The sequence below is a fragment of the Hibiscus syriacus genome, unplaced genomic scaffold (genome assembly GCF_006381635.1).
Source record: "Hibiscus syriacus cultivar Baekdansim isolate YM2019G1 unplaced genomic scaffold, ASM638163v2 tig00111330_pilon, whole genome shotgun sequence".
NCBI lineage: Eukaryota > Viridiplantae > Streptophyta > Magnoliopsida > Malvales > Malvaceae > Hibiscus > Hibiscus syriacus.
The window spans coordinates 7,506,586-7,522,547 of NW_024063059.1; positions in this window are offsets into that span (position 1 = coordinate 7,506,586).

Here is a 15,962-nt window from a genome sequence, read left to right on the forward strand (position 1 = left end):
GATTTAAATGGATCGAGGCCTGGAGAGATTTAAATAAATAAATATAAAAGAAAACAAATAATTAGTTGGCTCGCCCATAATATTAATGGATTGAGGTTACGCAAAGGACAATTAAATTAGAAAGACTGAGAATTTGGATCTAAACAGATTTAACATGTAATTTGTTGATTCCCACATGATCATTGAGATGGGCCAGACGACCCTTACAAAGCCTTACCGAGCTTTCTTACGGTCATTATCTTCTTCAATGCCAAAAGTAGCGATGGTATTTATATTTGAAAAAATAATGTCGAAATCTTATATCTAAAACGAAAATTGTTATCTACGTCTACCCTACTTTGCTGCATACAATCAAGGATCAAGATATATGCCGCTAAGTTTGACATTTATTCCCTTTATTATGATCAAATTTGATGGTATTTATATTTTAATTTGATTATATATATATATATATTTGAATGGAAAGTAAAGGCTAAGTCAGCCTTTATACCGCAAATATAACGGACAACAAATAACTCTATGAATAATGCGACGAAGATCAGGTGGAATCGAATTGTAAACAACTCATGATAGTTAATTTTAGAATTATTCATAGAGTTATAACATCTTGAACAAATGATAGATATAAATAAATTCCATTATTAACAATGAAGTATAAACACCATCAATATTAATATAAAAATACATATAACAATGATATCCCATTGAAAAATTAGCATTATCATAACTTAATCACAACCTATCTTTGATGACTGTGAGCCCTTATAATATTCAACCTGAGAGTTTAAAGAAGAGATAAATTATTAATATAACGAAATAAATATCATCTTGATCTAAAAAGATTATGTCAAATTTAATCTTGAAGAAAAAAAAAACGTTCTATAATAGTAGACAAAGAACAAACTATAAGAGCAGATAACACTATCTATCATTTTTATTCGGAAAAGAGAAAGATTACTTGAGCAAAAACATAACATAACTTGGTTTTTGAAGATAAAAGAGAAACATAAAAAATTAAAGATTGACGAACAATCTAAAAATATATTCTATAAATTTAAATGTTATATAATTTAAAATATAAATATAAAAATTATACATATATAAATAAATTTATAATGATTATCCAGTAATATATAAAAATTTACATTTATATACATATATAACACTTTAAAACTTAATTATAATTATAGATAAAAAATTATACACATAATACATGTACAATAATATTTTAATGTTTTTGTTGTGTCCCCTAACGTGTAGGAAAGTGCAAAACGACGGAAAAAATTCATTTAAAATTGGGATGGAGTAAGTTGGAAATGAAATGACCATTTCAAACAATCAAACATGGCTTTAAAATTGGGATGGAGTAAATTGTAAAGGTATTAATAGTGGTAGCTGGTGAAGTTCACGATGGTTGACGACAGAGGGTGGCATTAAACAGGTGAGAGAGAAGAATGAACGGGAAAGGATGAAATTATAATTTTTTTGAAAGTATTATTCATCGATCGACTTATTTTTGACAAATTTATTCACTAATCAATTTTATTGTTTGACTTTATATCGTCCCGTATTTAACCGTTTGTTTCAAGAGATATATTAGACCTCCGAATTGTAGAATTGTTTGTTCTTATATCATTGACTTGAAGCCACCTTTTAATTAAAAAATAAATTAAAATTTCAGTAAAGACATGAGGATTAACTTTTCTATTATATCTTAAATTTAAAAAAATATCATATACTAATTTTAATTGGTTCAAAAATTTCACATCAAATTATGTTATGAAAATGGATAACTCGTTAATAATAAAAAAGTTCATTGTTAATGGAACCACATGGATTGTGGAGACTATCGGTGGTTCACTCTTTTTGATTTAGGTGAAGAGTCGTAGTCGGATGAAAAATGATCGTTGGTCGGGATTGAAGTGCTCTGTGTCTATAAGAAGGTAGAGCACAAAAGAATATAGGTGACACGGTTTCATAGAGGTCTCATCTCATCTCTCGATCTTACTTGAGAGGTTATATAAGGACTCGTTAGTGCATGTATCAACCATAAGATTATAGTAGATACTCATAGGCGGGCATTCTAAGTAAATACAATCAGGTGGTGATGGATTTGGCTCTGGTAAGTCCTGTGGGCCTTTCAAAAGTCATATTGAGTAGTAGAGACATTTTGAGAAATAATAGGTATTTGAGATTCTTCTTTAGAAGATGTTCTTTCTATGTCCTTCGCAGGTCCCTTAGTGTTTGAAAGTTGATAACAATTTAAGATCCTCCGATAGGCATGAGGTGATATGCAGAGGACCTTTGACGGGATATAACATTTGCCTATACTTGGTTGAGGATATCATAAAGTGATTTGATTTGAGACTTAACTGTTAAAGAACTATAGACATTTAAAGAGTTGTTTTGGTAGAATATCACATTTATTATTTCTTGAATGACTCGATGATTTAAATGTTGATTTAGTGTAATGGTTTGTTGTTTTGATAATGAGGATGCGGGATATAACATTTGCCTATACTTGGTTGAGGATATCATAAAGTGATTTGATTTGAGACTTAACTGTTAAAGAACTATAGACATTTAAAGAGTTGTTTTTGGTAGAATATCACATTTATTATTTCTTGAATGACTCGATGATTTAAATGTTGATTTAGTGTAATGGTTTGTTGTTTTGATAATTGAGGATGTACCACTTCGTTCTGCTATATAACGAGGGTTTGGAGTGGCTCTTGTAAATTCTCTTGTGTTGTTATTTTTATATTTGTGATATTTTTCATAACTTTCATTTGAGTTAACTTTTTGCATCAAATTTGTTAAGAATATCGTTTTCATTATTTAAAACTAAAACATTACACACGAAGGTAAAAGTAGTTAATGTTAGACTTTTTATTTTTGGAAAAAAATCATATTGAGTTTTCTTTAAAATAAACTTAATCATTACTTTTTTACAATATAAAAAGAAATGTTTTTGACTTCCTCCTAAAAATATTTTAGTAAATTATTTTCACAAATGATATTTCTAGCCATTTCCTCTTTAGTTCTATTTTTCCTCTTAACAACTCTAATTTGTTGAGGCATTATAGGGTTGAAAAATTTTGACTAATACCATTAGAGCTTCAAAAATCATCAAAAACCAATATTTTAAATTTGGTTTCATGATTACTCCTTATATTGAAAATTGAGTAACATTTTTCATTTAGGTTAAATTTTAAAATAGTGAAGAATCTATCTAAAGCTTATATTTTTAGTACTTAAAAATAGAATTCATACGAATCTAGAGTAATCATCAACTAAAATAAATGTTTATTGATTTTCACCCAAGCTAATAGTTTTAGACTTAAATTAATCCATGTGAATCAATAGCAACACTCTACTAAAGGAAACATCATTAGTAGATTTAAAGGAAACTCTTTTATGTTTACCCTTAGCACATGCATCACAAATTTTATTTAAATCAAAATTTTATCTTCGGCAAATCTCTTACTAGATAATTTTGTATAAGTTTATGTAAAATGCTCATGCTAGCATATCCAAATTTTCTGTCATAACCCTAAATCATTTTCATATTTAGCTACAAGGTATACATTTGAGAAAATTATATCATCTAAATGCATCATGTAAATATTTGCTATTCTTTGACCAATAACAATAATCATGTTTGATGCAATGTCAATAATATTACAATCATTAGACTAAAAAATGACATTGTATCTTTTATCACACACACTTAACTAATACTAAGTAGATTATGGTTTAAATATGTAACACTTTAATCCGATCTGACTTGAAGATCGAATGATTAAAACATTACACGAAACCACCAAAGTGGCTAACCCAAAAGTTTTCTTTAAAAATAATACTGTAATCATCATTAAAATACAATCAATTGAAATCGTACATGAAACATAAGTATTCAAGTTTACAAAAGCGGGGAGCTCCCTAATACATTCCAATATAACATCATAATATTTGTATCAAAATAGAATTATGATCAGACTACACAAAGTTCCATGAATAGTACATTCCCTCTAAAAGACTCAAGACGTTCTCTAATGACTTGGAAAATATGGAACATGAACTTATGATAAGCTCATTGAGAAACCTCATAAGAACCTGAGCATGGAAACAAATTCCAAACGTTGAGTTCACAAGCTTAGTACTACACAAATAACTCTACTATACTATATGTGTTCATCATATGAGCATGCTAGTACATATATACATAAGCATACAAGAATGATAATCAAGAATGCTAAGGTAGGCATCATGTGTGGTAGGATGGTTTATTGCATCTTAGACTCGCAGCCCCTATATTATACCTATGGTACAGTCGGGTACCTAGGGTGAGATCGGGAATTTCTACATCGAAAACGTAGACTTGGGTAACTTACTCTTCGTGAGTACTTGAGACATTTAAGCCTAGCTATAAACTAAAGTGCCTTGGCATTACCTGAAATATATATATGGATATTCTATTCAAACAAGAAGATCGTCATACTTACTAAAGTAACTCATGTGTCCTTATTGTTTTTCGAGCGTCACACAAGGTCATAAGTTTTATGGCATCTTACTTCATATGATTCTTATCATTTGTTCTATTCATTAGTTGTTCTCACTTGTAAGTTTATTAGAGTATTTTTGGTGGTCCTATACCCTTTTTCAAGCCCTTAAGCCAAAATTAGGTTTCTTATCCAATTCCATACGATTGTATCGATATTAAGCCCCTTAGAATCCATATTGATCTTTCAGTATCGATACCCACCCTTGGTACCAATACCAATACCAATATCAATTCTATATTTTGTGATATAAGAAGGCCTTATAGTATTGATACCCCTATATGGAGTATTGATACTTCTTTATTAGGGTATTAATACCATCTTGGGTACTAATACTAATTTTAGATTCGATGTTTAGAAAAATAAATCAATATTGATACCCTTTCTTAGAGTATCACTGCTTCTTCTTTGTATGGTATTAATACTCCTTGAATCTCGATACTGGACCTTGCTATTGGATTGTAGCTTAATGAGGATACCAATACCCCACCCTTAGGTATCGATAGATGAGGAAAAACACATCGATACTCTATAAATTGAGTATCGATACTATCCATCCCAAAGCCCTTGTTTTATCTATTTGAAGAAAATATTGGTATTGTTCATTTAATACTAATACCTAAACCTATAAATACTATATTTTACACGAAAATGATGCCTCAACCTCATCCTTCAGCCTTTCTAAGGCCTGTAAAAATTACTTAAAGCTTATGTAAGTTTTAAAAAGTCATAATGGGTTATTTCTCATGTTGTATAGCACCTATAAACATTACAAGCCAAGTTTCACCATAAATGTACTTACATGCTTCATGAGCTCATACAAGTTAACCTAACATACATAATGATGTATAAGTGGTAGAGATAAGTTAGAAGTGTGTTAACTTGATTCTAATTTGCTGGAAGGAACTCAATGTTCAACCAAGTACTAGCTTCTCCTTGTTGTTGTTCTTGGAGCTTTCTCTTACATCTTTCACTGGAAAAGAATCAAAGAAATGAGTTACTAAATCATTTAAGGGGAAGAGGTGTAACATGAGCTGGGTTACTTTGAGTTATAAAACCCTTTCAAGCCCCTATTTGGGGTCACCATGGCTAACTAAGGGGAAAATGTATAACATCTCATCTCAATTATGGACTAAAGTGAAGCATTTAAAACTTCTATGCTTATGTAATAATTCTCAAGAGTTTAGGGACTTATGGTAATCCTTGACAGATGATATCAATTGCACTCCTCACTACGATCATACGCTATTACCTACGCGTGAAAATCATCACACGCTAAGTATTCACTTAGTGAGGCATAATTTAATAAAGGAGGCATATTAAAACATAAGTATTTCATAAAAGATCAAAATACGAGTTTAATTGTATAAAATATATTAATGCATAAAACTGAATTGGTAGGACAATTGTCCATCAAATAACCTGTGAAATAGCATTTTGTATGCCTAGCATACTTATCAACCAGTATATTCCAAAATATCCATTCACTGTCAAATGTATGAAAAATGGGAATGCAAGGTACACAATAAGCACGTAAGTGTCGCAATAACGTATATGTACTGTGGTACACAATAACATTATACTAATAATTTTCGGAGTAGTAATCCCGTACGACTACCATTCTTGGGCACAAAGTTCCATAGTACATAAAGTACAACTCCAAGTACACAAAGTACTGGTACGAAAATGCAATAATGCATTAACAAAATCGATAGAATACATCACACACCAAATATGCCAATTACATATATAGTGATACAGTACACAAAGTACTACATAATATCAACTTATTTAAATCCGAATCACAGGTTAAACATTTAGGTCAAACCATCAATAAATAATAATCTGTGTGAAATACATCCATTCATTTTAGGGCAGTTCATACCCTAATCGTAAAATCATTTTCACAAAAATTATGAAAATATTTCAAAATGTGTCAAAACATATTTATATAAAAATACTCGAGGTTGATTCATTGCAAGTCATCCTCATATCATATAATTACACAATAAATGCACTCACATGGTATGTCTTACTTTAATGCCTTACTGTCAATATCCGATTACTCTTAGACTTTTTCCTTACCTTTCGCTTTGCTTGTATCACGATCTACACAAGCATCCATGCAAACACATACAAATATAAAAGACGTGAGTACTCTTACTAGCATTTTAGAAATGATAATAATACCCAAAAGTATTATTATTTTTTGAATTCTTCTAAAATTCATCTTAAATTTTCCTTTTTACTCATAATGGGCCCTTGACATTATTTCCTTCAATTCAGGACCCAACTAAGCCCAATAAATTTCCAGCATTAGATTCCCATCCCAATATCTCAACAATACCATACTGACCACTTAAGCCACAAACTTTCTCAATATTTACCATTTAGTACTTAAACTTTGCTAAATTTCCAAAATGTCTAAATTTCACATTCTAACTTCAATTTCAACCCTCAAACAATAATTTCCAACAATGTACATAAATTATTGAGTAATAAAACATTCAGACCATAACTTTTCAAAATTGTTGAGTAGGTCCCTATACTTTTGAAAAATTACAAAATGACCCAAAAAATTTTATAAGGCTTTTAGAACCTTTAAAATATAATTTTCTAAGCCATGAGAATTTTTTTACAATTTTTCCCAACTTATTTCCTCAAGGTCGAACCATATATGTTTTAGGAATTTTATGTTTTCACTTGATTCAAGCATGAAACCAACCTTTATTCAACATTATAAAATCTCTACAATCAAACCTATAACTTAATTTCATCAAATCACAATCATTCCCCAAATCTATGGTCAGGCCAAAGTCAACATAAACATGTATAGACATGTATAAGTGATTTTAATCGAAAATCAAGCTTGTAAATGATTCTACAACCTCAATAACATCTAAATCTATCATTAAATAATAAAACCCTAACATGAATATAAACCCTAGAATTTGGGATCTTTGAACACAAACCAAATTAGCATTCAATAACGGTACCAAATGATAGCGTTTTTCGAATATAACAATTTTCTAGTTCACAACTCGATCCAAAATTCAAAGGAAATTACTCAAAATTGAAAAATAAAATTTCTCTTACCTGGGTATGAGGAGCACGAAATGGAGTTGAAAATAGCTTGGTTTCATGAAATTTGTCCTTAATTTCATTTAATTTATCATATATTTAAGATTAAATGAATATAATATCTTATAATTAGTTTTAAAGATTAGGAAAAGCACAAGACCTATAAATTTCACTCTTGAATAAACACTTGAAGCCTAATTTATCAGAAGTATTGCCCCTGACAGAATTGAATAGAATGACGATAATTCCATTAAAGTATAAAAAGGACTATGGATGGCTATGATAATGGAGACGACCTAAGAACTAATATTTTGATCTACTTGAACCTTGGAATCATCAATTAAATTCCCAATCTATTTGAAAAACCCAAAAAAAACTTCTACATTTGGAATTCTTGATACGACGATCTCTTTGTTTTTGAATGACAATTTGAAGACTATATTACTGGAAGTGTGACACGTCACTGAAGTATTTAAATGATGGATTATCCTCAAGTTTTGAAATAACTAATGTGCATGGACCCTAAAATGACTAAAATAACCTCGAAAACCGATATAACATAAATACCTTTATGACTTGGATTAAGTGAATGCCTTTAGATAGACTATGGGAACACCGATGAACCTAAATAATGTACTGCCCTAAAGGTTATGGAGCACGACCCAAGTCGTTGGACATTTTGGATACTATTACAATATAGAAATGAAATAAATACCAACGGAATACCTATTCGTCTCCTCAAGAACTGATCAATGATGATCCTGATATTGATCAGTTTAGCTAGTGCAATCAGTATTAAGAAGTGAATAATAGTGAAATATCGTGGTCTGAATGATTGACAAGTATCGTAGTGTTGGGATATGTAGTTCAATTGGACTCAAAATCTTGATAATTTGATATATATTCTTGAATACTACAAATCATCGCTCTACCCTTGTTGAATTAAATTACTGAGAATTCTCTAAGAATCAAAATATCTGAAATACCCCTGTTTGTTTGAATAATGGAATCACTCATGTCATACTTGAAATCTTAAGTAACTCTGATGCAAAAGATTCTGAATATCTTCCTGATTACCAAGCACCTTCGAAGAATAATTGGATCCTCTAATGTGTTGCTTATGTGACATGCAAATGTTTTACCTGTTTTAATGCGTGATTTTTTAAAATTACGGATTTACTGATGTTTTGATTTACTTTTAAATGAACTATGGCTACATGATATGTGTTCTTTGATTACCTGTTTTCACTAACCCTTCCTGGTTTTTGGATCATAGGATCTACTTGTTACTACTTAAATTGTTTTATTGGGACATTTTCTGGGTAGGCTGGAGTATGGAGGTTCAGCTCGGTCAAACTAGTAATTCCTTATATAGGTTCAGACCGATCGATTTGGTAATTCCTTATAGACCTAAGGTGACCCTTTGGTAGGCTCCGAGGCCTCGAGAAATTTTCTTGGGTAGGCTTTCAGGCCCCAAGGCACTCCATTGGGTAAATCATGGGACTGCATATGATGTATGGGTGGAGGGCATTCATGTGATTTAAATAACTACAAGATCATTTTTACAATATACTATTGGATCATGATTTTGATATTATAAGGTACTTCTAAATCTAATTTCTATTGGGGATTGTATGGGTAGGTTGGAGTGTGTAAGTTTAGCTCAGTCAAACTGGTAATTCCTTATATAGATTCATATCGATCGAGCTGGTAATTCCTCACGGACCTAAGGAGACCCTTGGGTAGGCCCATAGGCCCCAAGGTAGGTGGTTTCTTTGTTGTGTGCTTAGGGTAAGTTCTTATGGATGTAGTTCTGGGGAAACTTCATAAAGGTGTTCGGTTGGAGGGTATTACTGTGGATTTAAAATATGTTTTAAACTTCTAATGTTTTAAAGGATCTATATACAATACTCTATTTTGTTGGAATACACTAGACATCCTTTTCGATCTCCTAAACCCGGTCCTCTGAACTGTAAGCTTCCTATCGTTTACTTGAAGAAATATCAGTGGATCCTCAGCTTCTCACAAAAACCTGTAAACATCTGAATCAATAAGGAAAATTTATGCTTTCCCATTTATCTATATGTCATTCGATATCACTTGGTAGTTCTATATTACTGAGCTTCCCAATGTTCATTCTTTTACTATCATTTTCAGGTTGAAAGAATTGATCTAGTGCAACTATCAACATCCGTAATGGGAGTTCCTTTGGCTTGGGATGAAGAGTACGGTACAAGGGTAATTAGGGGTCATGTAGGTCACATTTGATTTTTATACTGAGTTTGAAACTTGTATGATTTTAATTTTGTTTGTAATATATGAATGTTTTTTTAACTTGTATTTTTATTATAAATTGTTTTATGATTTTACGTGTTTTAACAGAAATTTTAAAATTTTCCAGGATTTTTATTGTGGGCCGCCCCGGTGGCCCAAATATGACACCTCAGATCGAATCGGGTCGGGTCACCTGCATCGGTCTGTGGATGTTACAATTTTTGTCTTTGGATGCTCATTACCAACTACTCTACTCTATCGTCATCAAAAATCAATGTGTCTATCGATCATCAAACCTCGAATGCAATATGTTCCAATCGAACGACGAGGGAATGACGTGCAAAACGACAAGGACTTTCATTCGATGGCAACGTAGTGGGTGAATTTAAGGAGGATTTTCAAAAAATTTAGAGGTTTTATTTAAATTTTAGGAATTCTAGAAAATTTTTGAAATTTTTTATCATAAATTAATATATATATATTATTTATTTATAATATATTTATTTTTATTATAAAAATATTTTTTTAGATTGAAAACATAAATTATAAATAATTTTAACTATTTGATATGTATATTATTTTTTTATAAGAATATAACATAAATTTAAGTTGACTTAGTGATTAAAGTTGAAATCCTCGCAAACATCATCGTGTCATTTGTCATGTTATCATCTTATTGACTTATAATTAACAAAATTTGGAACAACTTGAATCTAGTGTAGCGATGCAAGCTAAAACATCCAAAAACCTAATTTTAAATTTCAATTTCTTGAAAGGTTTTTTCTTTTTCCACCAATGAAGGTTGCTAATCATTCAAAACATGGCACTCTATTGTATTTAAAAAAAAATTGAGAACTCAAATCTAATCACTTTTAATTCAAATTCTCTGCTATCAAAATCTTCAAAATCCTATAAAGATTCTTCCAAGAATTCAGTATTTCATTCACCAAGAACCAAGGTCAAAAGAGAGAGTTTGTGATGGCCAAGCAGAAGTTGAAGAAAGAAAGGTCTGATCCAAATTTAAATGTTGAAATCCATTACAAATGTTACGAGAAGTTTGGTGGTAGTCTCAAGAAGAAATGTATTTTTATTTCTTGTCAAACCTAGGGCATCTCAAGAGAATTTCTTCAAGAACAAGTTTGAAATACAAGTTGAAGAAAGGAGGAGGATAATTTTGGGAACATCAGGTAATTGGTAGACTCAAAATGTGATTCGATTTTAACTTAACATATTACATGATTCTAACCTATAATTTTATCTGATTTCAACCTCAAAGATTACATATACGTTAATACAACTATTTACAACCTAAAAAAGTGTTTGAAAAATGTGCTGAAATCGTTGATAATTTTGATAATTGAATTTTCCTTAAATATGACATATTTATTTGAATATTTCGAATTAAAAAGATATTGTGTGGATTCTGTAGAATTTTAATATTAATAAGATGATGTTCTATTATTTAAAGATTCATATTCAATTAAAATATGAATATATTATTACAAATTTATATTTGACTGAAATATGAATACATTATTTATAAATTTATTTTTGATTAATAAATATAAATTATTTATGAACTTATATTCAATTTAAATATAAATATATTATTATGAATTTATATTCGATTGGAATACAATATTGAAGTTCCAGAAGGATTGTTTTTCTTTTGAGAATCCCCTATAAATATTATGCTAACCTGCTAGGTTAAACACATCTCACAAGTTTGCAAGCTTTCAAGTTTTCACAATTCAATAACGTGAAACAATTCAAAAAAAGTTTTTCTCCACTAGTTTTTCGGTGATAGATAAAAGTAAGGTATAGTTCGTGATATTTGCAGTTGTGATACTATAGCTAATCATCTAGATGTTGTATCCTGGGAGACTGACAATCAACGATCTCGAACACCAAAGGAGTTGTAAAAAATATGCCTTAAGGAAATTGTGTAGCAATAAACCTCAACTGTTTTTGGTTAATTTATCTATCAGAAAGAGTATTCCTTTCTATACTTATTTTTATTATTACTTAAGAAGTTTGATTTCGTTTATTTTATCTTCCCAAGTGTGATTATGTTTTCAGATTGTTATACTTCTAGCAATCCTGAGATAGAGTAAACTTGTTCTATCTTTAATGATATTTGAATATTATTATCATTATTATTTTATCTATCTCATTCTCGAATTCATGACATTTTCTAACAATCCTAAGACGAAATTATTTTGAGTTTAGTCATCGTTGTGTCCAAGGGAAGCACAAAAAATTCAACTAAACAAATATTGGGCAATTAATCAAGAGGAATTTATGACAATGATAAGTTTTCTTCAAATATGAATTATGAATTCTAAAATATATTATGTAAAGATTTTGTATTCAATTTTAATGTGGGACATGGTTCCACTAATTTCTGTGCAAGGATTCCAATAATTAGATTCTAGAACATTTTGTTTGTTTCAAAACCAATTTAGGGCAATAAGGCAACTTTTAGATCAAATTTGCGGATAGCACATAATATTCTTTGTTGTTGTGCACTTTGTGGGAGCATACATTGAATTTTGATAGTTAAAATATTGATTTACATCATGAAGTCAATGACGATCAAGAAATAAAGCATGTGTGTTATATTATAGTATTTCCCTAATTTAGGACGATTCAAAACTATTTTTTCTACCTTTTTTTTTTAATCTGATATGATTTGGAAGTCTTGCTAAAAATAAGATAGTGAATAAATTTGTTTCTAGATTTATCTTGTCGTTTTAACGAGTTTGCCTAAATCTTAAAATTGATAAATTTGTTTAACATAATTTTTTGTTGAAGTAACATTGATTATTGATTTTGTTTTAGAATTTTGATTCTATATGGTAACAAAATCGAAAATAAACGAGAATTAATTTTTTGTTTATTGGAATTTTTAGTTTTGTGTTTAAAATCAATCAAGATTTTAACAGAATTTATTTGATTACTATTTATAATAGAAATTTTTTGAAAGTAATAACTTTTTTTATTGATTTAGTTTCTAACTAAATTTTTTTGGTAGAATAAAAAAATTATTTTTCGGTTTATTGTTAAAATTATTATTAATTCTAATTTTGTGTGTAAAACAAAATCATGATTGTCGGTGGCCATGCTTCACAATGAGAAACTTTTGATTTTTTGTGGATAAAAAGATATGACAACATAAGATGTTCTACATGGTCATGCTGAATTTGGCCAAATATCGGATGATCCTCCTATTATTAGAGAGGAAGAGGTAAACGTTGTTACCGCATTCACTAATGTTAAAGGTAGGGAGCATTCAGACTTCCTATGTTGGAACTAAATCCTGAATGGATTGTCAAATACACTATATAAAGTGTATAGTATCCATAAGATGGATAAAAGAATTATGGATGATATTGGACCATAAATACGAAACAGAAGATGCTGACACTAAGGAAATTTTAGTGGTCAAGTTCTTAAAATTCATAATAATGACACAAACGAGGGAGAATAAATATTTTATTACCTCCAATGATGATAACAAAAATATTGCTATGTGTATTTTCTAAAAGAGCAAAAGAAAAGTTATAAAGAAATTTGTTTTTTATAAACATGTAGTTGAAAATGTAACACCTATATTCCATATATATGTTTCAGTATACGAATACAATTGTCACATTACTTTAAAAATGGTTTACTCATTTTGTAAAGTCTTTAAAATTTTGTTTCAAACTTAATTTCCACATAAATAAACATAATAAATAATATTCATTAAGACATATTACCAAATGTTATGTTAAATTGAATTAGATGCCAACAAGTTTACAAAAGGTTTACTATTGTCATAATGTTACTGGTGGGTCAACCTTAGTGAATGATATATGCTGCTACGACTTCAATCCTTACTTGATTATTTATGTTGTTACCTACGCGTGGAAACACACACGTTAAGTAAGTTCTTAGTGAGTCATAATATTGTAAAGTAATCATTATATATAAATATAAGTTTATTCACAATTATCATGATCATTTGTCATTATTCTTTCTTTTCATTTGTAAGCTTCATTCATGTTTATAATGCACCATTATGCATTTTTAACTATAGCATACTTTTCTGTTGATACCCATATGCATTTCAACTATAGCATACATTTCTGTTGATAATGCACCCATATGCATTTCAACTATTGCATACTTTTCTGTTGATAATGCACCCATATGCATTTCAACTATAGCATACTTTTCTGTTGATAATGCACCCATATGCATTTCAACTATCACATATTTTTCTGTTGATAATGCACCCATATGCATTTCAACTATGCCATAATTTTCTGTTGATAATGCACCCATATGCATTTCAACTATGCCATGATTTTATTTTGACAATGCACCCATATGCATTGCAACTATAGCATACTTTTTAGTTGACTATGCACCCATATGCATTTCAACTATGGAATCCTTTCATACCAATAATGCACCCATATGCATTATTATTTTCATTCGTTTTAGAGCAGTTCATACTCTAAAACTCATTTAAAATATCATTTCCATGTATTCAATAAAACATAGTAATTAAAGTAAAACATACATTAACATTTAAATATTACATCTTGAATAATTTCTAATCATTTTCATCTAGAATGCATACAATAAATGTACTCATCTGGCTTGCCTAGCTTTGATATCCAAAACTCACCAACTGCTACTCCAGAACTTGGCCTTTGCCTTTTACTTTACTTAATTCAGGAGCTTGATTCCGTTCTACACCATTATCCATTAAGTACACATAACATACCAATGTTAGTATACTTTTTACCATTGTACCTGAAGAATTTTCAAAATATCATTATCTCAATTTCTATAACAATTAGAACTTAATTGGTCATTCCAAGCTCAGTAGTATCGATACTACTACCTTAGTACTGATACTTCCTCCGGGTATCGATACCAAAATTAGGTTCGATGTTTTCTGATATCGATACACATACCATGGTCTCGATACTACCATACTATGGTACCGATACCCCCTTACGGTATCGATACCGAAATTAGATTCGATGTTTGCTTGGTATCGATACCCTTACAATGGTATTGATACTGCTTCAACGATATTGATACTATCCAGCATAATCATCTCTATTTTGCCTACAGTATCGGTATTGTTCTATCAGTATCGATACTCTTGCCCGGATTTTCCAATTTTTAACCCGATTATTTGCCAAATGGGGCCAAATTTCATTATATTTACACCCAACAATGCTATGTAACTCTTCTCTAATTATCCATACAATGTTTTCTTCATATTGTTTCATAAAACATATAACATCTATCAAGAACACTAAGTTCTAAAAATCACCACTTTTTCTAAAGTGTTTTTAATCCTATCCAATGCTTCTAATCTCTCATTTGCCTCTATGACAAGTCAAATTTACCATAAAACATCCATAAACAATCCTATATTAACATATCATTTAAAAACCCATTTTATAAAATCTCATATATTTCTTCTATTTCTTAGTTTTAATCTCATTTAATGCTTCCTTAGGCTTTTATCCACTTAAGGTTGTAAAAGCAACTCATAATCAACAAGAAAAACTAATTAATTGAAGCTTACCTTTGGGAGCTATAGAGGAGGCTTATTACGTGAAAGAAGAAGAAAAGGAAAGAGCTTTTGTTGATATCTACTTTCCCCTTTTTCCTTTACCTTTAATATCTTATAAAATAAGAATTTTAAAAATCATTTTCCTTTAAAGGACTAAAATGCCCTCTAAACTATCCCTTGTTATAATTTAGTCAAATTCACTAATCCAAATCCTTTCCATATTTCATATTTTAATCAAAAAATTCCTCATATTTTAAATCATTTCAATAAAGTCCCTAATTTGATATTTGGGATATTACAATTTCCCCCTTTAAGAAAATTCATCCTCTAATTTAAATAAATACCTGAAGCAAAAAGGTAGGGAAATTGCATTCTCATATCCTCCTCTCTTTCCCAAGTAACCTCTTCCACCTTATGATTTTTCCAGAGTACCTTAACTAAAGGAATTTGTTTGTTGCGCA